We start from the raw sequence: 23271 nt of genomic DNA, 5'->3' as shown, positions 1-23271 counted from the left end.
TCGTGTTGCATGCGCTGGCAGTTCTCGCCGGTGCTCACGCGTTCTGAGAAATGGATTATGGTGCACTATGCTCTGGGCAACTCCGGAGTTCATTCCTTCACCACTGGTGAACCGATCACTGAAGATTTCGTGTAGTTAGAGGCTGCTCCCGTTCACGCTGGTGTAAGTGTTAGAAACATGGATGCACGTATGCTGCGTGGTGAAATATTCTGTACAATTCTAAATCTGTTCAAGTAAAGAGAAAAGCTGGCTACACGCTTGCAAACAACGGAAGACACCTTGCCGTAACGCTATCGTTTCAGGGAGCCGAGTGAAGAGAGCTACGAAAACAAACAAAAAAAACGAGAACATACCGCGTTCTTGCGCGTATTCAAGTGTTTTAGCGCATATGCGCAGCGACGAAGTTTTATGGGAGTAGGTGAAAAATAGGTGTGAGACCAAGTGAACATTTCTCATCAGTGATTACCTTTCCCTTGCAGATTGAACGATAAAACCTCTACGATTAAAGTACTTCATTGAGATCAACAGTCACAGTGCAACTGAAAGTCTCCCCGAAAAATGACGTGTGCAAAATGGTATTGGCGACTCGCAGCATATCTTAAACAAATTACTTATTGCGTATCACAAGCATGTTTAGATGCACGCAGTAAAGTAAGAAAAAAAATGTTGACTAAAACTACCACTGCGTCAGGGTGGTTTGACATATTGTCGCTAGGTGAAAATAACAGAGTACAGGACGACGGTGCGACCAGAAAAACGAGGTCTGTATTAACAGAACAAAAGAGCAGCCACTTCGACTTCTTCTTTCTCAGAGGAATCGTGGGTGCTGTCCACGCTCATCACTTCGTCGTCCTCTGTCTCCTTGCCCGGCCTTTAGCCGTGACAATATAGAGATTAATGTAAAAATTATTCCTATAGAGATTAAGTCACAGACATAGACAGTAAGAAATTTACTAAGCAAAGTAAGCAATACAAAAATGTAATTATGAATGTACAAAAAAGTGCTGTGCATACCTCTCATTCCTCGCTATAAGCGGAACTCTCCTTGACCTGTCAAACGCACTTCACCTCGATGAGCACTACGCATCTACGCTTAACAAAGATTAACAATTAACGATGTCTTCTTCGATCGGGTGGGTGATCGCAATAGTGCGTTTTCGAAGACTAGTCCATTCAATGGGGTGGCGAGAGGCCGTTGCTCCAAACGGTCACTGCAGCTGCCGTTTACTGTATTTCGAGTACTTCTCACAGTACTGCCCTGCCGCCGTGGTCTACTGGCTAAAGTACTCGGCTGCTAGCTAACCCGCAGGTCGCGGGATCGAATCCCGGCTGCGGCAGCTGCATTTTCGGTGGAGGCGAAAATGCTGTAGGCATGTGTGCTCAGATTTGGACGCACGTTAAAGAACCCCAGGTGGTCTAAGTTTCTGTATCCCTTCATTGCGGCGTCTCTCATAATCACATAGCGCTTTTGGAACGTTCAACCCCACATATCACTCAATCATTCTTACAGTACTTTTACTTACTCTTCACCACCAATCGCATGGGGAGAGGGGGGATCTCATGACTTTATATACATGTGCACCATCTGTTTAAACTACCGCTGATAGAGACGTCACAGAGAAAAGCTGATGCCTGTACCCCCCCCCCCCCCCACCCCCGAAAAAGTTTCTGGCTACGCCCCTGACGCCACCGTGCTGTACCCTGTCGTGCGCAATGTGCAGTGTTTTCCCCCTCGGCATGGGACGAACTTGGCGTGCCTCTTCCCTCCCTCCTGGGTAGGGAACGAGGCAGTGGTTCACTCTTCCTTTTTGGAGGCGGATATGACGATGGCAGTTTTCACTGGACTATCCGGGCCCACATTGTTTTTCTCTGTAAGGAATCCTGGGAAGACCGGGACATAAAACGCGAGTGCTGAGACGCTCCCGAGAAACTCCGAAAAGCTCCCGGAAGCTCCCGTCAAGCTTCCACCGAGAGCTTCCATGATGCGACCACCATCATGTGGTAACACGCTACCTGTAAATAATGTTAATAAAGGTTACTGGTAACAGCTTCGGACTCCTCTCTTCGATATCCCCCCGAGACTCTCACTGGTTCTGATCCTCTGGGCAGACCCCCGACTACATCAGCACCAATTTCTATAATTCTTCTTGCATTCGTCTCAGTAACAATCGCTACACGCGTTCTGGTGCTAAATAAGGCTGCCCCAAAAGTGTCGCAGGACCCCTTCAAATTGAAGACGACGCAGCGAGCGATGGAAAGGAAAATTATAAGTATAACGTTTAGAGAGAGGAAGAGGGCAGAGTGGGCCAGGAAACAAACAGGGGTTAAAGATATCATAGTTGGAATCAGACGAAGAAATGGACATAGGTTGGGCCCGTAGCGCCTAGGCAAGATAACCGCTGTTCATTAAAGGTAACTGACTGTATTCCCAGAGAAGGCAAACGCACGAGAAGAAGACAAGAGGTTAGGTGAGCCTATGAGATTAAAGTGACAGCAGAAAGCACGAGATTGGGTTGATTAGGAAATCATGGTAGAAGTCTTTGCCCTTCAGGGGGCGTAGCCAGGCTGATGATGATGATGATGAAACAATCGTGTGGGGGTGGAAGGTGGAAGCAGGACAACGATGGGGCCTGGGGCCGCTCTATATATGACCAAAGACTTTTGTGCCTCGGTGACCCCTCTGGCCCGGTTCACTGTCCGGAGCTCTGGTTACAACCCGCACAGAGCAGCCTGCTATCGCTCCTGGTAAGGTTCTGGCTCTTGCGACAGGGACTCAGAAGTTATCTAGAAAGAATAATTGGAGTTGGTTCTGGTGCTAGGACACAATCTGCAGTGAGCAGAGGTTTCGTTATGCCTATAAGGTGGGCTCTGCAACACATTCAACAGTGAAAGCTGTTATGAGATCACAACTCGGGTCACGCGCAGTTGTCCTCCGCCGCCGCCACCGCCGCCAGTGTCCATAACCACATCGCGCAAAATCAGAAAAAAAACTAGCAAATAATACACCGGGGCTCGAACCCAGGTCCGCTGGGTGCCAGCCCAGTATTCTGCCACTGAGCTACGCTGTTTTTTTTGTTGCTTTATTGCCTGTTTGTAGGCAAACCACAAGCACAACAAAAACAAGCAGTAACAGTCCGACACAAACTAAAATTCTCTATGTGCTGCCAGAGGCTCTGCCCTCGACAACCACTCAGGTACAATCTCCTGAGTTTTCTGCAGTTCAACAAACTTGGCCATACATTCACGGAAATACATTCGTGCAGACCGTGCATCCTGATCGCAATAAAAACGTTCCATATAGACCCGCCATAAACAGTGAAGGCCACATAGCATAATCAAATCAAAAGGCATTCCCTCTTCGTCGACTATTGGCAGTAATTTTATACCATAAGAATTTAAAGGTAATTTCATTTCTAACGTCCTTTGAATTACACCCCAAAAATATATTCCCTCCCGACAATGTGAAAAAAAAAAAACATGCTATATTGTTTCCGGTTTTTCACAGATAAGGCGATTTGTCCCCCAAGGTGGGTAAAAACCATGGTCTGCTTCAAATGTCCAGACAGATAATGTACCCGTGTGAAACTTAAAAAAAGAACTTTGCGGCAGAAACCACTTGCATTATCTTCACTTGTTTAAACACATCTTTCCCTTGCCCTCCAGTGCACATGGCACGATACAGAGGTTCAGCTAAAACAGCATCACACACATCGTTGTACAACTTTTTGCGAGTCACTGAAAACAAATATTCATTGAGAAATCTGACAGATAAAAATCGTACACGTTGCTTGTCATTTCGTGGCAAACTTGCCTTAGACAGGCTCGATGCCGGGAAAGCAATCATGTTAATACGACTTACAAAGCGTTTTAACGCAGTGGAAGAACAACCTATAGGGTGCCTCGATGCGCGCGCCCCCGCTGTGGGCATTCAAGCGCTCTAGAACAATCAGTCGTCGAACAATGCGAATAGCGTGACGAGTGGGCCGTGCAATGCTCCAACCCATTAGAAAATCTTGTTTTGTTCCTCTATTAAACTTCAGCCATAATTCGTCATCGTCGACAGCCACTGAAAAACAATTGACACAAAATTCCATGCAAGCGTTAAGCGGATACCACGCTTCTCAGAAGAATGACGAAAAATAACACAGGGAATGCTGGCCTACTACCAAAAAATTTATTAATAATGCCCTATAGCGGATATCAAGCTAGTGTGCTTGCAGTAGTTACCCAATAAGTGTTTCGAGAAGGCTCTGAAAGGCCGCTCTTCTAGCTTTCGTTGTGACTTCAGCAGTATTTGTTAGCAGTATTCATGTTGTGAAGAAATTTTAACAGCGAAGCTGTTTAGCGAGTTTTCCGCTCCGTACCAAAAAAACTATCACCATCACAGACGGGCATGCCTCCCACATAGTTCACTGAACCCCCCAAACGGTTATGTAGCCCAGAAGTTTACGTGACCCTTCGGAAAACTATCATCATCATAATAAGGTATCTGCCACAAAATAGGTCAAATATCTCTACATGCAACTTCTAATAAAAAAATGAAGCAAACAGTAAAGATGGCTGTGAAGCGACTGCAGCGGTGAGCCAAAGACGCCCGAGTGCATAAAATACCTTGGAAGCAACAGCGGCTTCGAGAAGGCCATGCGCGACGCGCCCGAATCGCGTCTGTGACTTAACTCTGCCCTGAGGATCAACGCAGCCACGACTTAAACAGGAGCAACCTAAAAACAACCTGCGCATCACCTAAGGCCTAGAAGCGTGCGATTTCGCTGATTTTTGGCTTGCGCAGGGCAAGCTTCACCAATTAAGCTTCACATGCAGTGCAGGGCAAGCTTCACCAATTTTTTACTCAACCGCACTTACTTCCTCATTAGCGCGTAAATTAAATGCTATAAGGCCTGGTGGGTAGATGCGAAATAATTATGAATAAATTTAAAAAGAAATAAAAAAGGCAGATCCTACGTACAGTGGGAATCGATGAGCACGAATTAGAAATGTTGATATATGTCACTTTAATATCAGCACAACGTTACGAGGTGGAGGTAAATGGTGCCGTACATGACTTCCGTGCAATGATTATCATGTTTGCACCAGTCATATACCTTAGTCGTCCATTAACGTGCCGTAATACCAAATTTGGTATATGTGAAGCTAGCAAAACGACCGCCAGCACTGCTTGAGCGTGGCCTGTAGTCATGACTCACATGACATGCACGTCATTATTTCCACGTTTGTGTCGGTCATTTATGTTCGCCACGCAGTCATGTCATACTATACCAGTTTTGCAACATGCCATGTGAACGAAACCTCCGCAAGAGCAGCAAGACCATGAAATGTAAATCACGACGTTCATGACATACGTATCATGATTTTCATGTTACGACTAATCAGTTATACTCGCCATACAGTCATTTTATATCATACCAATTTTGGTATAGGTATACCATTATCGAAACGGCCAGGAGAGCTAAAATTCGAAGGCGGCTAAGATAGATAGATAGATAGATAGATAGATAGATAGATAGATAGATAGATAGATAGATAGATAGATAGATAGATAGATAGATAGATAGATAGATAGATAGATAGATAGATAGATAGATACGCTCAAAGTCGCCGAAATTCGCTAAGAAATGCTTCGCATTTAAAATGAAGTGACTACAAGGAATAGGTGCACACTTCTGCTTTCTTTGACCTCGCGGCGCGCTGAAACGGACACCGCAAGAACTGGCACGCACGCATTCATCGTGGGGTCACGTTTAATGCGGAAACACGCGAACAACAAACAAACGCGCCACAAGAGCAGGTGCGGCGGCGGCTTTTGGTTTTTTTTCTTTCCTTTTTTCGTTGGCCAACCACGATCGCGGGTGTGCGTGTGGCGGCAGCTCTGCTCCCCACTCTCCATAAAGCGTTCTCTTCGCTATTACAGTTTCGGTTCCGTTTCTGGCCGCTTCGCCTTTTGGGTCGGTTCCCGTTTACGAGAAGACCGGAGCGAGGCGGCCCATCGAGCAGACGATGCAACAACCACCATCGGCGGTACGCACCGAATGAGTCGCGATGAAGTGGACGAGGTTTGCGCTGTTGCTGTTGCGTGTGTTGCGGTGAGCGTTGCTTCTTCTGTTGCCGTCATGGATTCAGTGAAGCGTCATCTGCATAGAGCACTTTGAGAGAAGAACACGCGCCAGGTGTCGTCCTGCTCCAACAGGTAAAACGTTCTCTCGTCCGCACCCTTCCCCCACTGTGTCGCGTACTGCCACTGTTTGAAACTCGGTGGACGCTCGTTTCGGGCAGCGCATGCGACAACTCCTGCACCATTCTGGCAATCTGTTTTTGTTAATTAATACCACTGATAGCGATAGAACCCCATGGGGATAACAGAGATTGGCTGCAGCGTAAGGAAGCCAATCGCGATCGTGAAATTCCATCGGGATCAGACTCTTCATCAAAAGTACCCGCGTGACACCGAAGCGTGAAGGATCGAAAACAATGGTGAAGGCAAGAACACGGACGCAGTCGGCACTTCCGATAAAATTATTTTGGTGATACCGCTACCACTTGCGGCGTCACATAATTTGATAATTTTAGTACATCTGTATTAACAGTCAGTAATCCTTCGAAAGGGCGCTGTCACACCCTTTTTTGTTTTTTTTTCTTCTTTTCTTTGACGGCGAATAGTCGGCAGGCTCAATACTTAATCTGATTTTCACTTTGATCATGTGGGCTTTCATACCTCGCGCCGCGTCTTCCTACGACAGCGTTTGATGAGGCACCTTATTAGTGTAGTGGATTCTGCATAGTACGTTTTTCGGCCTGATTCGTTTCACTTTTTATTCCCTGCCAACTTGGCGCGCTTTATACCATCATATTTTTGCCCAAGATTGGAAAATATGACCGTGGCAGTGGACCCTGAAATTCCACGTTTATTCTTCGGTAGCTCAAACAGCATTCCAACTATTCACGATTAATTAAGACACTCCGTCGCGAATGCAGTTTTTCGGCTTTGCCTTTCCGTAGAACCACTAGAGAATAAAGTGTAGCTCGAAAGGCACAGCTACTTCAACGTTGGTCAATGAAATGTGCGCTTTTTTTTCTCTCTCATTTTTAACCACTTTGGTTAATACAACCTTTGTATAATACGTTTTATTTTCCGGCTCCGTATCAACGAGACTTGACCAAGCTGGGCAAGGAAAGTGGGAAGAGTTCGTTAGACACACGAGTATACTGAGAAACAACAGAAATCAATGCATGTTTTCGCAGACTCCATGCATTCAGGTATTATTGCACGGTCAGCTGCCTTGTGCTGTTGGGGCGAACCCTTGCAAGTGTCTTCCCTAGAAATTTCTCTTTCAAACATATATCTGAATAGTCTGACTATTATATATAGCGCGTCCAACTTTTGTAATACCTGTCTTTTTTATTGTTTTGTAGCGTTTACCGGTGTTCCACACCATCAGTTGTGTAAGATCGCTACGGACGGTTGATCAGTTTCAGAAAGGAGTGAATAGGACAACGCATTTGCCCGGTTGGGAACCCATATTCGTTTATGAATTTCATCTGATCGAAGGCATGCTCATAATTTTTATATAGGTAAAAAAATTAAACCTACAATATTTATAAACACAAGATGGCCGCCATGTCAAGACGTGTGTCCGCCCTTGCGGTTTTTCCGAATTCACGTTACGGAGTTGTTCACGAAATCGTGAGCACCAAGTTTCAAAGTAAGCGTGAGGAGATGAAAGGAAGCTTGGAGTTGGTTGAACGAGTGGCTTAAGCCTTTTCACATCAGAACTGTTACGGTCGAGATGTGTCGAAAGTCGTATACAGAAAATTATCATCATCACGAACCACCCAAACACTGCGCCACCTATATACCGCTCTATGGCTGTTAGCCCTAAATGCTGCCTCGGCCGGGCTAGACTGCACCTGGCGCAGGTGCAGTTTAGCCTAATTATGTAGTCTAATTTTGTGTAGTAGGCCAGAATTCACCATGCTATCCTTCTTCATTCTTTGGAGAAGCGTGCGCGGTATCCGCTACACACTTGTTGGAAATTTTTGTTCAATTTTTCATGCAGTGGCTGATGACGATAAGTGGTTATGCGCCACAGTCAATAGGTGATCGAGAAGATGTTTTCTAATGGGTTGGAGCACTGGGCGACCCAGTCGGTGCGCGATTCGCATACGGTGACGCCCGGTTATTCCTTTGATGTTCTAAAACGCTTTGTTACTGATATTAACGCGATTCCTTTCCCGACATCAAACCTGCCTAAGGCCAGTTTAAAAACGAGTTCCTACCACTGTCGCGGCTCAGTGGTAGAATACTGGGCTGGCACGCAACGGACCCGGGTTTGGATCTTATTGTGTCATTAGTGTTTTTTTTTTCTTTACGGAGTTTTTTACGTTCGATACTCGCTGCGGTGGACAACTGAGGCGCTCCGCGTGACCCGTGCTCTCATAACAGCTTTCGCTGTAAAAAAACAAAAAAGGGTACTCAGGGATATCAATTCGCATCATATGTTAACACAGTTGCCTCACAGCAGAAGTAACCAGTGAGGACATATGCAGTGAAAATAAAATTTATAAGCCCTTCTCAAATAACAGTGCAGCGTGTGTGCAAACTCTTTTTATTAGGAAGAGGAGGAAGAGGAGGAGGGGGGAGGTAGGTATTAGCCTTTTCACGTACTCGTGTGAGAAGCTCCTGGATATCTGGAGAAAAAGGTGCTTGGAAAACTTTCGATCCATCATCTGATTATATGTTCGGTTCCATTATCTGGTAAATGAAATTCCGAGAAGCCTCAGTATATTTTAAAAGACCCCGTTGGTACTGCTACGATGTCTTACCCTTCTTTTTCAGCTGCTAATTGTACCTCGTTCGCGATTAATTCAACTTTTTTGCCTGTATCACTCCTTTGTGGGTGAAGTTAGAGTGTGGCGGGATTTTTATAGTTCCATCAATGAGAGTTGCTTTAGGTGGAAGTGTTTATTTACCTGACATTTCTGAAAATCTCGTTTCTTTTTTTCTCCCACTTAAAACGAGACATATCGCAGCATAAGAAATTTTGGCACTGGGAGCGCATTAGTGCTCGTGCAAATATAAGAAACTCAGAAACGCAGAGTCAGTACTATATTGACTACCGTTTCAAAAACGAAGCGCTCACATACGGGGGCTTTTATGAGTGCACTGGAAACAATGGAAACACGGTAGTAATGTTACAAGCCCGTCGTCTCGTTATTTACTCTGTCTCAACGAAGCAGCCTGCTTCAACATGTGCACTGAACATAAGTCGTCATTCTTTTTTGGCGCTTAATCTTCTCGCCAGAGCGCACTCTCATGTGCCGCGCAAAGTGACGTCTTTAGAGTCCTGACACGAACAAAAAATATTTGAAGTGTCTTTCTGCACCCAGACGCAAAAAGAAAATCTATGTAGTCGCGAATGCAGTCGTAGTCGCGGAAATACGTGAGGAAAAGCGAGGGAGCGAAGCATGCCTACTTACACATCGAAAGTTGTGCCCGGTGTCCGCTTCACACGATTCGCGCAGCCAAATGCCACCCAATAGCCCACCACCGTCGTCACTAACAGTGACCCAAGACGTGTTCGTAATCTTCCCGTTAAATAAGAGGCACCACACGCAACATAGCACAAAAACAACGCGAAAGCCACGTACGCTATACAATGTGCCCGTCCACTTTCTGCCATGGCGGCGCGTTGGCTTCAGCCATGGAGCATTACCGCTACTCCAGAAGTTTTAGTGTGACAAATCGTTGTATATAGGTGTTCTGTAGTCCTTGAGGGTAGTGGGCTTGCTGGGGTCCCCTGCTTGAGGTCGCATATGTCACATGTGTGGTGGCGCAACCAGTGACTTCGATGTAGGGCGCTGCCTCACGGAGGCGAAGAACATGACTACGTGATGCATGCTCTCGTGTCGCTAGCTTCATGCATATACCCAATTTGGTATTACGTGGGGCGAATAGGCGGCGAAGGTAAATGACCCGCCCGAACATGATAATCATATTACATGCGTGTCATGTAAAACGTTACTAAATGCTATGCTCATAGCACGTTCGCGGCCGTTTCGATAGCTTGACATGTACCAAATTTAGTATTACGTGACGTGAATGAATGACGAACATGAATTCCAGGCGCAAACATGATAATCATGACATGAAAGTCATGTACGGCATAATTTACGTCCGCCTCGTAACGTTGTGCTGATTTTAAAGTTAAATATCAACCTTCCTCATTCGTGCTTCGATGTCATCGATTCCCGCTGTGCGCGGGATCTGGTTTCTTTTTTCAAACTCTCTCATACAACGCGGGATTACACTGCATGCAGAACTTGCAAGAGATAATGCGATAATATCAGATGCATATAAGTCGCACTTATGTGTGATAAGTAGTATGGTGCGCTTCCAAAAGCTTACGCCGCGCGGCTATCAATTGTAAACTTAATTCTTTTCATTTCTTTAAAAAGGCTCTGGTTTCGTCACACACACCTTTTACGAGTTTCCGAAAATACTGCCATGTTTCTGAAATACTGCTTGGACGAATACTTGGGATAGTTTAATACGAGCGATTAAAGTTATAGATTCTAAAGCTTTTTAAAAATTGCAGCTGCTAATTGCTTCTACAGATCTCCACTACTTTGGCTCAGTAATTTGGCTGCTTTTGTACTGAGCATTTCTATTCAAAGAATGCGAAACTACACAGACAAGAAAAACAAGAGGTCACTCATTTGAATAAATGAATGTTCTTTATTTCACACATATCTTAAATAAAATGCGCACGAACTGTTCGGTCTCATACCAGTGGCGTACCAGGGTGGGAGGGGCGCAACCCGCTCCCCCCGCCACTTACCCACCTTTTATTATTTCGTAGCTTCGCGCTGACATGATTTAGAAATTAAGCGGTGCTACTATCACGAATATAATTCCTGGACGCTTTTACAGTGAATGTCTGCATACGAAAAAAACGTCGCAGTGTTTGTGAAGGATTTCACACTCTGAGATTTCGGGCAAGAATCTCGGCCGCGAGCGTTTTCAGTCGGCTCGGCGACGGGAATTGTGCTGCAGCAATGGTCGTACTTGTACCCGCTGGAACGTGCAGATATCGCCGGAGTAAATCATTACGATAATTTTCACTCGGCAGAGGTGAGTTTTCATGGTAAAAGCCATGCACAGTTTCAAGGTGATAGGCCACGTTCAAGCACATCACATAGTGAATCTTCGAACGCATGCTAAGGTGTACTCAAGCCGGAGACTAACATTTCTGTTGAACCTTCGCACGTTCTGCTAGCATCTGAACACACACACACACACACACACACACACACACACACACACACACACACACACACACACACACACACACACACACACACACACACACACACACACACACACACACACACACACACACACGCACGCACGCACGCACACACACGCACACACACACACACACACACACACACGCACGCACGCACGCACACACACGCACACACACGCACACACACACACACACACACACACACACACACACACACACACACACACACGTGCACGTGCACGACATATTTTTGCTGTGCCTTAACTGCTAAAGGCGCTCTGAAGTGTTGTTTAGAGAGAACTTGCAACGCAGGCAAACGTGCAGACCAATCACAACCTTAAAAAGCTCTACTAATATACCCATCATGTAACCCAAGCTGATCAATAAAAAGATGGTGGTCATAAATCTAAAGGAGCATCATGAGAAATGTCGTTTGCGCCGTTGTACGAATCAAGAGTTTTATTGTTCAGTAGTCTGGCAAACAGTGCAAGAATAAGGAACATAAATCTGAAAAAAAAATATGCGACGAATTAAATAAAATTACATTGATTCGCTTCATCTGCTCGTCCCTTTGCATTTACATGGCTGGAAGGGCACACAGAGTGATTTCTGTAGTTAGCGACATAACTGACAACAGTAAATGCACAGAATGAAGAAACATGGGTGGACGTGGACATGTTATCATGCAAGGTTAAGAACAGTATACGCAGTACAATCATTTTTAGCAAAAATGAAATAAACTCACGAGAATTCATATGCAAACTTGGGTCGTTGCATTGGCGAACCACGTCTGCAAGTGAAAGGTGCCACCGAAGAGCAAGGAGTATAGGTAATGGGAAAGAATGGAGTTATTCTGCCATTGTGCGAAAGTTATTTTAAGTAATATACTTTAATCAGGTGATCTTGCGCCCTTACAGCGGGACGAAAAGTAGCGCATAATGATTTCACCCCAACCGTCTTTTTTCAAAGTATCCGCCACGATGGTCCAGTAGTTATGTTGCTCCATTGCTGACTCGCAGGGCGTGGAATAGAATTCCTGTCGTGTTTTAAAGTGCAGGTGAAAATGCTCGAGGCGCGGGCACTTTCATTTATGTGCATGTTAAAGATCCAAAGTGGTAAAATTTCCGGAGCGCCCCACTACGGCGTCTCTCTTAACTATATAGTGGTTCTCGTAATGGTATCTCATAATCACCTTGTCGCCCACAGAAGATCACAGTGTCTGTGATGGAGGTCACCTTTTTTTCTTGTTTAGCTTATTTCGTGCTCGCGCTGATGACTCCACCTTTTCAGCGATTGACTCACCTTTGAGTGCTTCTAGAAAATTTGGCGCGTATAGAGCGGCGGCCCTGTGACCGTCACTCATTGTGGCTTCTGAAGATTTCGAGCGCGTTCTTTTGGCGCGTGAACGGAGAGAGGACCAAGCTTGCACCAGGACCTTGGTGAGTTCCCTTGCCTGAACTTTGTTGTCCAAAAAGCACACATGTCTTGCTCCCCCCTCATATTTGGAATACACCAGCAGCCAGGAAAAGATTTTCTCCCAGTGAGATCGAAACTTCAGTTTTCACTTACTAACAGAGTGAAAGCTGTGATTAGCACCATGATGGTTTCCATGTCGTCATTACCAAACGTTGTCATTATCAAACGCTCTCGTGTGGCCGGCGCGCTGATGCCTTCCCAAAGTCACCACATGATAGCGCTGCCGATCTCTAAGGCCCACCGCACGTCGGCGGCTCCTGCGCTATGAGTAGCGTAGCAGAGCACTTTCTGCAGTGAATCCAGTCTTCTTTGTTGCTTTTAGCACACTTGACAAGAGACTTGACCGGACGGAAAAAGATCTTACTGCCAAATAACTGCCCCAAGATAATCCTCTGCTGGTTTGGAATGATAAAATGGCGAAACGTTTCAAGATCTAAGTATACTATGCGGTAGAAAACACGGGTGGGAAAAAGACGAGGACAAGCAGAGTGGAGCGTTTCGCATGCACATACCTCAAGTCATCTGCTTGTTTTCGCGATTCCGTGCTTACGACGATAAGGACAAATACGAGGAGCCACATTAAATGTTCTACAGCTTACAAAAGCTGACATTTGAAACTAATAAGTAAAGGTTGACTCATTACATGCGAGAAATCGTGTCGTAAGATTGGCTCACGGCATTTTCGATGGCGAACAATAAAACTCCCTATTTTTCGCAGCTACACAAGAACGTTCGCACTCAAATTTTTCCGATTAACGGTGTTCTCGCAGCTGGCTTTCACTTGGTACATCTTACTGCTTTAAAAACCGCGCCACACGGAACTGAAGAACAGCGCTTGCTTTTTTTTAAGTCTTCATTCCGACCATTTCGCTTTGTTTTCAACGCAGTAATTTAACTCGAACTCGATCTAGTCAACTGCTAGTCACACCGCTCGATCAGTCGTCGTGATATTTTATTTTGTTAGCTACTTATCACACTCGGTATGGCGCAGCATCATGCTGAGTGTATCCTCGATGTGCCGAGATAGTCGGATCATGCGGTACTATAATTGTTAATCGCGAACAGATAGTTTGCCCGGGGCTGGTCAATGACAAGGCCCCCGTAGTGGCTCAAGGAATCCATATCCCTGGTCTGGTTTTTCAAGGCAGAAGATATATTTGAATTAAATCTAATTTATACCACTGCACGTATTTTTGCAAGCAAGCTCGTCCCGGCAAAACAAATATATTTTTCTTGCACAGTTGCTCATAGAGTCTCGGGCTGCGATTCGTATAAAAAGGCACTCGACTACCCAGCTCTCATCGTACGGCACGCCTTTCAGAGATTGTCGTTGGGCAGCAAGAAAGCAGATCTTCACAGCAAGTTGCTGCTTTCGAGGGGGTTGCTATACTCTTTCTTGCACTGCTGATTTATTCAGTGCCCCATTTAGGACTTTCATGCAAGCCGCTTGCTGCTGCACAGTGGCCATTTTCGTTTTCGCACAAGATACATTGACTTATTGTTGAGTGCAAAACTGACAGCGTGTTGCGCACTTTTTCTTGCGCCGCCTGTTTTGCACGAGGCTTCGTAGACATTTGCACTGCGCGCAGCTATCAACACCAAGCTGACACTTCTCGGGAAAATACAGTTCCCTGAATTCGGCAAACTTTCTCGAATCAGGTTTAGCCCACATCAGTCACACAGAATCTGCGATGCAGATTTCTTGATCAATTTCTCGAACATGCTAGCCACTTTCCTTTCCACGAAAATATGCTGTGGTCAGTACAGTGTGTGGCTGCGTAGGGCATCACAGCTTAAAACGTCACCATTATTTCAATAAATAGCGCGGCAACGTTGTTGTTTTCTGCGCAATAGCGCGCGTAGGCAATAGAGCGAGTTTGTGCTTCGGTCAACATAGTCCATGTCGCAGGGATTGAAAACTTGCAGAGCGGGTGCTGAGCTTGAAGTACGGTGGACTGAACGCTGCAACGCAGGCTCTGAAGTGCGTGCTTGATGACCCACTGGTGACATCTGTAACGGCGCTGCACTTTGCCGCTTATCGATGGTATGGTGACATATATTTCACACTTTCCTTTTAGGTTCCTTCTTACGCTGAAGGTGTTCAGGGTAGTTGTCGAATACCGTAGGTAGTGCGTCGGGGTTCAGGCGCGGTCTCTCTCTGGCGATCTCGTTGACGAGAACGCCCGCTGTAGCTTTAAAGGTTCTTTTACGTGGATGTCCTCAAAATGCTTCTCATAAAACACACATGTCTAGGTCAGCTTGAGCCGCTCCTAATGTGGCTAAGGTACACGACCGCTGACCCGCAAGTCGCGGGATCGAATTCCGCCTGCGACGGCTGCATTTTCGATGGAGGCGGGAATGCTGTAGGCTTGTGTGCTCAGATTTCAGTGCACGTTTAAGTACCCCAGGTGGTCGAAATTCAGGGAACCCTCCATTATGGCGTCTCTCATAATCTTATGGTGGTTTTGGGACGTTAAACCTCACGTATCAATCAATCAATCGCAGACTTCACTAAACAATCATTCCCTGTTTACGTGCACGGCAAGCGGTTAGTACTTCGCGAATTTCCGTCTCCCCGTGACGTCACAGTGCGATGGTAGTTCCTGGATATCGAAACCAAAGGCGACAAGTATATTCGATACATATTCAAGCAACACAACATTTTTTTAAGGTTCTCTACGTCTGTGCTTTTCTTTTGAGCAATGATTGGAACACAATTGATATGCGTGTTAGTACTTGTTAAAAAAATGCGTGCCCGCTTTCAGAATTCGCTGAACCCGAGGTTTCCACTCCCGGACGGCGCGGCGTCGCCCCTCGGCGGCTGGCCGTTGACCTTCAGAAGGGACAACAAAAGCGCCCACAAGAACCGGTCCCATTCACTGCTCTTATTGTGCGGACCCCGTTGTTACTTACATTTTTTTTTTTTTGCTTTTGCGCATCACCTGCTGCCGCCGGGTACATCTGCGCACGCTTGCGCGTTGGACGGCCGCGTTTGGTGCCAATCTCAAGAAACGGTAGGTGGAAAAAAAATTCGGCAGATCCCACGTACTTCGGAATCGACGTTATGCGAAGAATGCGGAGGGAAGGTGACCGTGTTGCAATTTTTTTATGCAGCGACACGTCATGAAATAACATGAATATATGTACAAATGTTGCACGCACAGAAATATGTTGAAGAGTGGCAGATGTTTATATAACCAGTCGTTTGCTCTTGCACAACGATGCCAACTGGAACAGTATCAGCAACACCGGAAGCTGACATAAAGCGCTGATGCTCGCGAGGATGCTGGCCCTGGACACTGCTACATAACTCAACTTCAGGCAACTAGCCACAATTGACGTTAACCCGACGTGACGGCTGTATCAAAGGCGTAAATATGTAATGTTTATAAAATTGGGTAGGCAGCACTGCAACCACTATTGACACTTCACGAAGATTAGCGTCTAGTTGAAAACTAATACCGAAACCTGACGTAGGTCTGTGGCGAAATGCTTCATTGCCCCGCAGAATCCTTGGGTCTGATTCTGGCTGTTACCCTGACATTTATTCTTTGCATTCGTCGGGTCGACCCTACCGATGTCGGGTATTTCTTAACGCTGGTGCCTTAAAAGTGCTTATGTGTGTTCTTGTCATTCCTGGGGTAGATGGTAAGTGTCAGTCACCTGTGGCACACGCCCGCATACCGGTGGCACATACCCGCCCGTGGGTATGTGCCACTGTCTGGCGGGAAGTATCTGACGACGTACGCGACGGGATTGTAAAATTATTCATGTCTTGACCAGTGCGTCATATTCGTCAAACCGTCTTACCCTTTCATGCTAATTTTGGTTCACGCAAAGTTGAGGGGGTGATCACGAAAACACCCAAACGTAAGCGGCTTGATAAATAGGTAGATAGATACACTCAAAGTCACCGAAGTTCACCAAGAAATGCTTGGCATTTAAAACATGGCCTGTGTTTCGACAAGCGGACTTGCCTTCCTCAAGGCTCCGACAGAACTGGCTCGACACAACCCCTGTCTATCCCACGGTACACTCCAAGTAGATATTTCTAAAAATATGAAGCGCTGTCCTGTACTGTCGTCGTTACTGTGCGTAACACTCCATGTGTATCACACTGAATGCGGACTCACGTCTCTTGCTTTTCGAGCGCCTTGATGACGATACTTATCTTCATCAGCAAAAAAACAACTAGTGCGCTGGGCGTAACGAAGCCAAAATCATGTGTAAAAATAGCAAGAAAAAAAGTAGCAAGCACGAAATAGGAATAGAAAGAAAGGAGAAAACACGGAGAAAAAGAATAAAAAGAGAAATAAATCGATAAAAGAGAGGAAAGAATATATAATAGAAAGCGAGAAAAAAGACAGAAAGCGGGAAAAAAGAGAGTAGGAAAATATTGAAAGACAAACCGAAGAAAAGCAAAGAAGTCTCACGGGCCAGCTTCGCATTTCTTTCAGGCTTGGCAACCCTAGTGCTAAGTTGCCTTCATTTTTTTTTTTACTTCTTACGTGTAGCAGGTGCCCCACGTAAATGGACAAATCATTGCTTCAAGGTAGTTGGTAATCTGTGACTACCAATTTTACACCATACAAGCCGATAGCTCCATGTCACTTGCAAAAAAATTGCTAGATAGCGCCCTATCCTGCCTTCTGTTCAAGTTGAATAATAATATAATTCGAATAGTTTTCGAAAAGTAATGCAACTGTTCTTAAAGCAGAGCAGTGCTAAGACCGTTTTGCGAAACAGCCCTGAGATTCGTTATTTTATTTGAAACAAATGCGCGCAAGCTTTATTAAAGCTCTGGTGAGAAAGAGGAACGTTAGTGTTACTGTGTAGTGTTGCTTTTAGCCGACAAGACAAAAATTGGCAGATCTCACGTACAGTGGAAATCGATGATATGCCAAGCACGAATGAGGAAGGTTGATATGCCACTTTCAAATCACCGCAATGTTTAGAGGTGGAGGTAAATTATGCCGTACACGACTTCCGTGTCATGATTATCATGTTTGGATGCGTCGTTTACATTCGTCATCTCTTAACGTCACGTGATGCCAAATTTAGTAAATGTGGAGCTAACGAAACGGCCGCGAGCACGCTATAAGCTTGGTATAATGTCATGTTCATACATGACACGCGTCTCATGATTATCATGTTTGCACCAGTCATATACCTTCGTCATTCATTCACGTCATGTAACACCAAATTTGGTATATGTGGAGCTTGCGAAACGGCCGCGAGCGCTGCATCAGTGTGGCATGTAGTTAAGTTGTTACATGACACGTATGTCGTGATTATCGTGTTTGGATGTGTCATTTACCTATGTCGTCCGTTCGCGTCGCGTAATACCGAGTTTGATACATGTGAAGTTAGCGAAACGGCCGCGAGCGCATCATGAGCGTAGCATGTCGTCATGTTGTTGCATGACACGCAACTCATGTTTATCGTGTTTGCACCGGTATCATACATTCGTCATCCATTCACGTACTGTAATACCAAATTCGGCTAGCGAAATGGCCGTGAGCGCATCATGAGCATGGCATGTACTCATGTTGTGACATGGCACGCATGTCATGATTTTCATGTTAGGGTCTGTCGCTTGTGTTCGCAACGTAATCATGTCGTACCATACCAGTTTTGCAACATGCCATGTGAACGAAACCACCGCAAGAGCTGCTGGACCATAAAATGTAAATCATGATATTCTTGACATCCATGACCTGATCTTCATGTTATGACTAGTCAGATATGTTCTTCATACAGTCATGTCATATCATACCAAGTTTGGTATCAATATCATTATCGAAACGGCCAGAAAAGCTAAATTTCGTAGGTGGCTAGATAGATAGATAGATAGATTAATAGATAGATAGATAGATAGATAGATAGATAGATAGATAGATAGATAGATAGATAGATAGATAGATAGATAGATAGATAGATAGATAGATAGATAGATAGATAGATACGCTCAATGTCGCCGAAGTTCGCTAAGAAAAAAGTTCGCTTTGCATTAAAAAAAACTTCGTTCCATCGATTAATCGAACCTTTTTATCACTTTGATTCAGATGATGGATATAAGAAAGCTGCGGGCTGAACTGTTAGCTTTTGATACTGCTATAGCAGTAAGAACAAGCGTGGTTAAGCGCTGTAAGTCACGTAGCTTTCCTGACTAAACTTATCGACTGTCCTATGTTTATTCCATGAAGAAATTATTAAGATAAAAATGTGGATGAGTAATCGCTGTATTTTCGGGTTCGCCCAAAAATATCGGATTTCTTCCTTTTTTTGAGGGGTTGAGGGTGTTGGTATTCATGACCAATGGGCATGAAGAATGAATTCAGTCATGCAACAGCAGTGCATAGTAGACGGGACACAAGCTTAACACCTAAAATAAAAAAAAAAAAGGCAGCATATCCACGGAGTGAATGATGGAGAGTGGGGCGAAGAATTCGTCCGTCCATTCGTTCTTGCTTCCGTACGCCCATGCGTCCGTCAGTGTGACCGTCCATGCGTCCATCAGCCCGTCCGTGCGTGCGTCTGTTCGTGCGTCCGTCCCTGCGTTCGTCCATGCAGCCGCCCCTGCGTCCGTTCATGCGTCCATCCATGCATCTGTCTATGTGTCCGTTCGTCCATCTATTCAACACTCTAAGTATATCTCGCATCTTTTCATCATATATTCGATGGATGGATGGATGGATGGATGGATGGATGGATGGATGGATGGATGGATGGATGGATGGATGGATGGATGGATGGATGGATGGATGGATGGATGGATGGATGGATATGGCTGTACCCTTTAGATCGGGCGGTGGCTAGCGCCACCAAGCCGTAATACTTAATTAACTCAAAACTATATTTATTTATTTTTTCCTTAAAAAGTGAGTTTGAGGATTCGTACTTTGCAGTGACGAGTTTAATTCCCCATATAGAAGTACCGCCATCCAGCGGACATTCCAAGGACTAAACGAGAGGTGGCACACGCACACTTTCTTACGGCTTGCGCTTCGGGTCCACTTCCCACCTTTAACCACCTCGAGTTCATGGTATATACTAGTTCACTGTATTCATGGCACTGCGGCCGAACGCTCGCTAAACCTTTCGAAAACCAAGGAGGTTACGCCCAGCGAGTATGACGTAGCAAACTTTTTCAGTCAGATAGTGCTCAATGTACATGCCAATGGCTGCTAATGGGAAATGAGAGGCGGAGAATTCGGCTTTTACTTTCTTACGGCTTGCGCTTCGTATCTACTTCCCATTTTTAACCACCTCGAGTTCATTCATGGTATATACAAGTTCATTGTATTCATGGCACTGCGGCTCAACGCTCGCTAAACCTTTCTAAAGCTAAGGAGGTTACACCCAGCGAGTATAACGTAGCAACCCTTTCTTGTCAGATAGTGCTCAATGTACATGCCAATGGCTGCTAATGGTGATCGCAGCCTGCGCGTAAACTAAAAGCCGAATGCTCCTGTCTGTCATTCCCCATTAGCAGCCATTGACATGTACATTGAGCACTATCTTTTTTTTTGTTCAACAACGCACAGAAGTAGTCTCTCACCGGCACCACCTTGGAGGTCAAAATGTTATACTTGTTACATACTACGGGGGACGAACGGGTGCCGCTATAAGGAGCTTCGCCCCTAAAAACAAGAAACGCGACACACTGCAGTGCGAAAGCGCAGACAGTCGTCAAGCGCGAACATCCCTTTTAATGACAGACTGCGTTGCTTTCACAAGTAATAGTAACGTTCAATGAGCTTCGTGCATCCGTTAAGCAATGGACGGCATGTATATTACCAGTAGGCTCGCCCCGCCGTGGTGGTCTAGTGGCTAAGGTACTCGGCTGCTGACCCGCAGGTCGCGGGTTCGAATCCCGGCTGCGGCGGCTGCATTTCCGATGGAGGCGGAAATGTTGTAGGCCCGTGTGCTCAGATTTGGGTGCACGTTAAAGAACCCCAGGTGGTCTAAATTTCCGGAGCCCTCCACTACGGCGTCTCTCATAATCATATAGTGGTTTTGGGACGTTAAACCCCACATATCAATCAATCAATCATTACCAGTAGGCAGCAGTCAAATCATTTTATTTTTATGACAGTTGGCTCACAGCGCTCAGAAAACGCACCGCTGGCTGCTTATCCACACTTACAATGTGACACGTCTGCCCCCTATAGCCCGATCTCCGAGCGATTATTTTTGTTCTCATTGTGTGCCGCATTTTTTTTTCAACGATAACTATTTTTGCGTGTATTTGAACGTGGCAGATGTTCACTATTTACAACAGCGCAGTGGCGTGAATCGTGGCGGGGGGGGGGGGGGGAGGTATTTGTCGGAGAATCATGGCCCCTGTTGTGTTCAGGCTGGGGGAGCACTTCTTGCAAGCGTCCCCCCTTGAGATTTATCTTTCGAACTGAGTTGTCTCTCTCTTTCAAAGAGGATTCTGTATAGATTTCGCCAGCCTGCTATGTTTTGCCGCAAGTGCTCCAGAAAAGTTGTCTCTCCCTGAAGGTGAGATAAGGACAACCGAAAACGCCATGGCTGCATCCGCATCCTGACGCTTTCTGCACCCGCTATTGCATTGCCCCCGGAATCAGCACGCCTCTGGCGAAGCGAAGATGTGACAACGTCGCCATCATAATGAGGCAAACTTAGTCCGATCGGTAGTGAGACCCGCACTTGCTACCAGCCAGCTCCACAAATAGAAGACCAGACCCGCGAATAAAAGCGCTGCCAGCCGTAGCCTGGCACAGAGACAGGAAGCCGCCCAAGTGCTCTCAATGATCATCGACTCCTTGCACTGCCCGCGCCTCGCAGGGGTGCACAGACCGGCCGGGGTTCTGCAATTGGATGGATTAGAGCCGTTTAGGACCTCACGCCCTGCGTTTTGTGGCAAGCTGCAGGAGGCCGCAAACAAGCTTGTTGTTCTGCGCACGCTGATAGCGAGATTCACGTCGCCTCCGCGGTGCTTTGATGTACGTAGATTGAAAGAACATCAGGTGGTCGAAATTTTCCGGAGTCTCGTCATCTGGTTGTCTCTGTGGACGCTTATCCCACCAGAAGGTGCGTGGTATCGATCCTCCCTGCGCGAGTTCTTTGGCGGCAGTGGCTTGCGCACAATCAACATCATCATCACGACGACTGCGTTCACTGCAGCACAAGGGCCTCTCCCGTGTTTCGCTAGTCAACTCGGTCCTGTGCCTGCTGCTTTTATACCTGCTAACGTCTTAATCTCAACTGCCCACCTAACTTTCTATCTCCCCCTAACCCACTTGCCCTCTCTGGGAATCTAGTTAGTTACTCTCAATGACCAACGGTTATCCTGCCTACGCGCTACATGCCCGGTCCGTGTCCATTTTTTTTCTTCATGTCAACTATGATACCTTTAACCGCAATTTGTTTCCTGATCCACTCTGCTGTCTTGTTTCTTAAGGTTACACCTACCATTTTCTTTTCCATTGCTCGCTGCGTCGTCCTCAATTTAAGCTGAACCCCCTTTGTAAGTATCCAAGTCTCTGCTTCGTATCCAAGTCTCTACCACATTTTTATTTTTCTAGTTCCTTCAATTTCGTGGTTCGGCTGCGCGGTTATTACCTGTCCTAAGTAGACAGGTAGTAGTCTTTCACAACTTCTAGTGCACTATTACCTATCTCGAAGCGATGTTCTCTTCCGATGTTTTTGTACATTACTTCATCTGGATAGTAATTTTAAGACCCACCTCTCTGCTCTCCTTGTCTAACTCCGTAATCATGAGTTTATTCTTTATTATTTATTCTTTATTCGTAAATAACCCCGCTTTGCCCGGAGGCGTTACAGTAGGGGGGTTACAAACATGAAAAAAAAAAAAACACATCTTCATTGTTACTGCACACTTGCTCAGACAGCTAACCATTCCACTCGTTGATGGTTTTCACAAAAAGCGAATTCACGTACAGGTTCGTCCTGACCCGGTATGACCTAATCTTTTGTATGTGATCCATACGTTCAGATATGTACTCTGGCTGTTTTAGGTAAGTGTCTTTCGCAATTCCTGTTTTATTACGAAATATCTGATAAAACAACATCAAACGTAGTTTTTTTACGTCGTGATGAAAGTGACTCCCAGTTTAATTCTTTTTTATTTCGGTACAACTGTGATTTCTTCCATACCGACTCAGGACAAACCTGGCTGCTCTGTTTTGATTTTTTTGTAGTTCATTAATCAAACCTACTTGTGACGGGTCCCAAAGAGTACAAGCATATTCTAGAATTGGTCGAGTACAGGTAAGGTAAGCCGTGTTTTTAAGTTGATAATGTGCGCATCTCAAGTTCCTTTTAATTAGGTTCAATGCCACTGCAGCCTTGGCAACCACATAATCCACATGTGCATTCCAGGAACAATCGTGCGACAATCATACACCCAAATATATGTACCTACATTTTTACCTAACATGTTTTCTCTTAAATAGTGGTTAGCATTATCATTTTTTTCTTTGAA

At 45.6% G+C, this 23271-nt stretch overlaps 1 protein-coding gene across 2 annotated transcripts in view; it reads left to right on the top strand.

Annotated features, from left to right (window-relative positions):
- LOC119178208 (uncharacterized) overlaps nucleotides 1–23271 on the top strand; it is a 61584-nt gene that overhangs the window by 189 nt on the left and 38124 nt on the right. The window contains exon 1 of one of the 2 annotated variants that reach the window (XM_037429402.2): nucleotides 5952–6205. The exons of the other annotated variant lie outside the window; for it this stretch is intronic. The gene's annotated coding sequence lies outside the window, so the exon portion shown is untranslated. Of the gene's footprint in view, nucleotides 1–5951; nucleotides 6206–23271 lie in introns of those variants that run through there. 2 annotated transcript variants of the gene reach the window in all.

The sequence above is a fragment of the Rhipicephalus microplus genome, chromosome 2, assembly GCF_043290135.1.
Source record: "Rhipicephalus microplus isolate Deutch F79 chromosome 2, USDA_Rmic, whole genome shotgun sequence".
In the NCBI taxonomy this organism is placed as follows: Eukaryota; Metazoa; Arthropoda; class Arachnida; order Ixodida; family Ixodidae; genus Rhipicephalus; species Rhipicephalus microplus.
The sequence above is the reverse complement of the archived record's forward strand: the minus strand, read 5'-3'. Positions and strand labels throughout refer to the sequence as shown.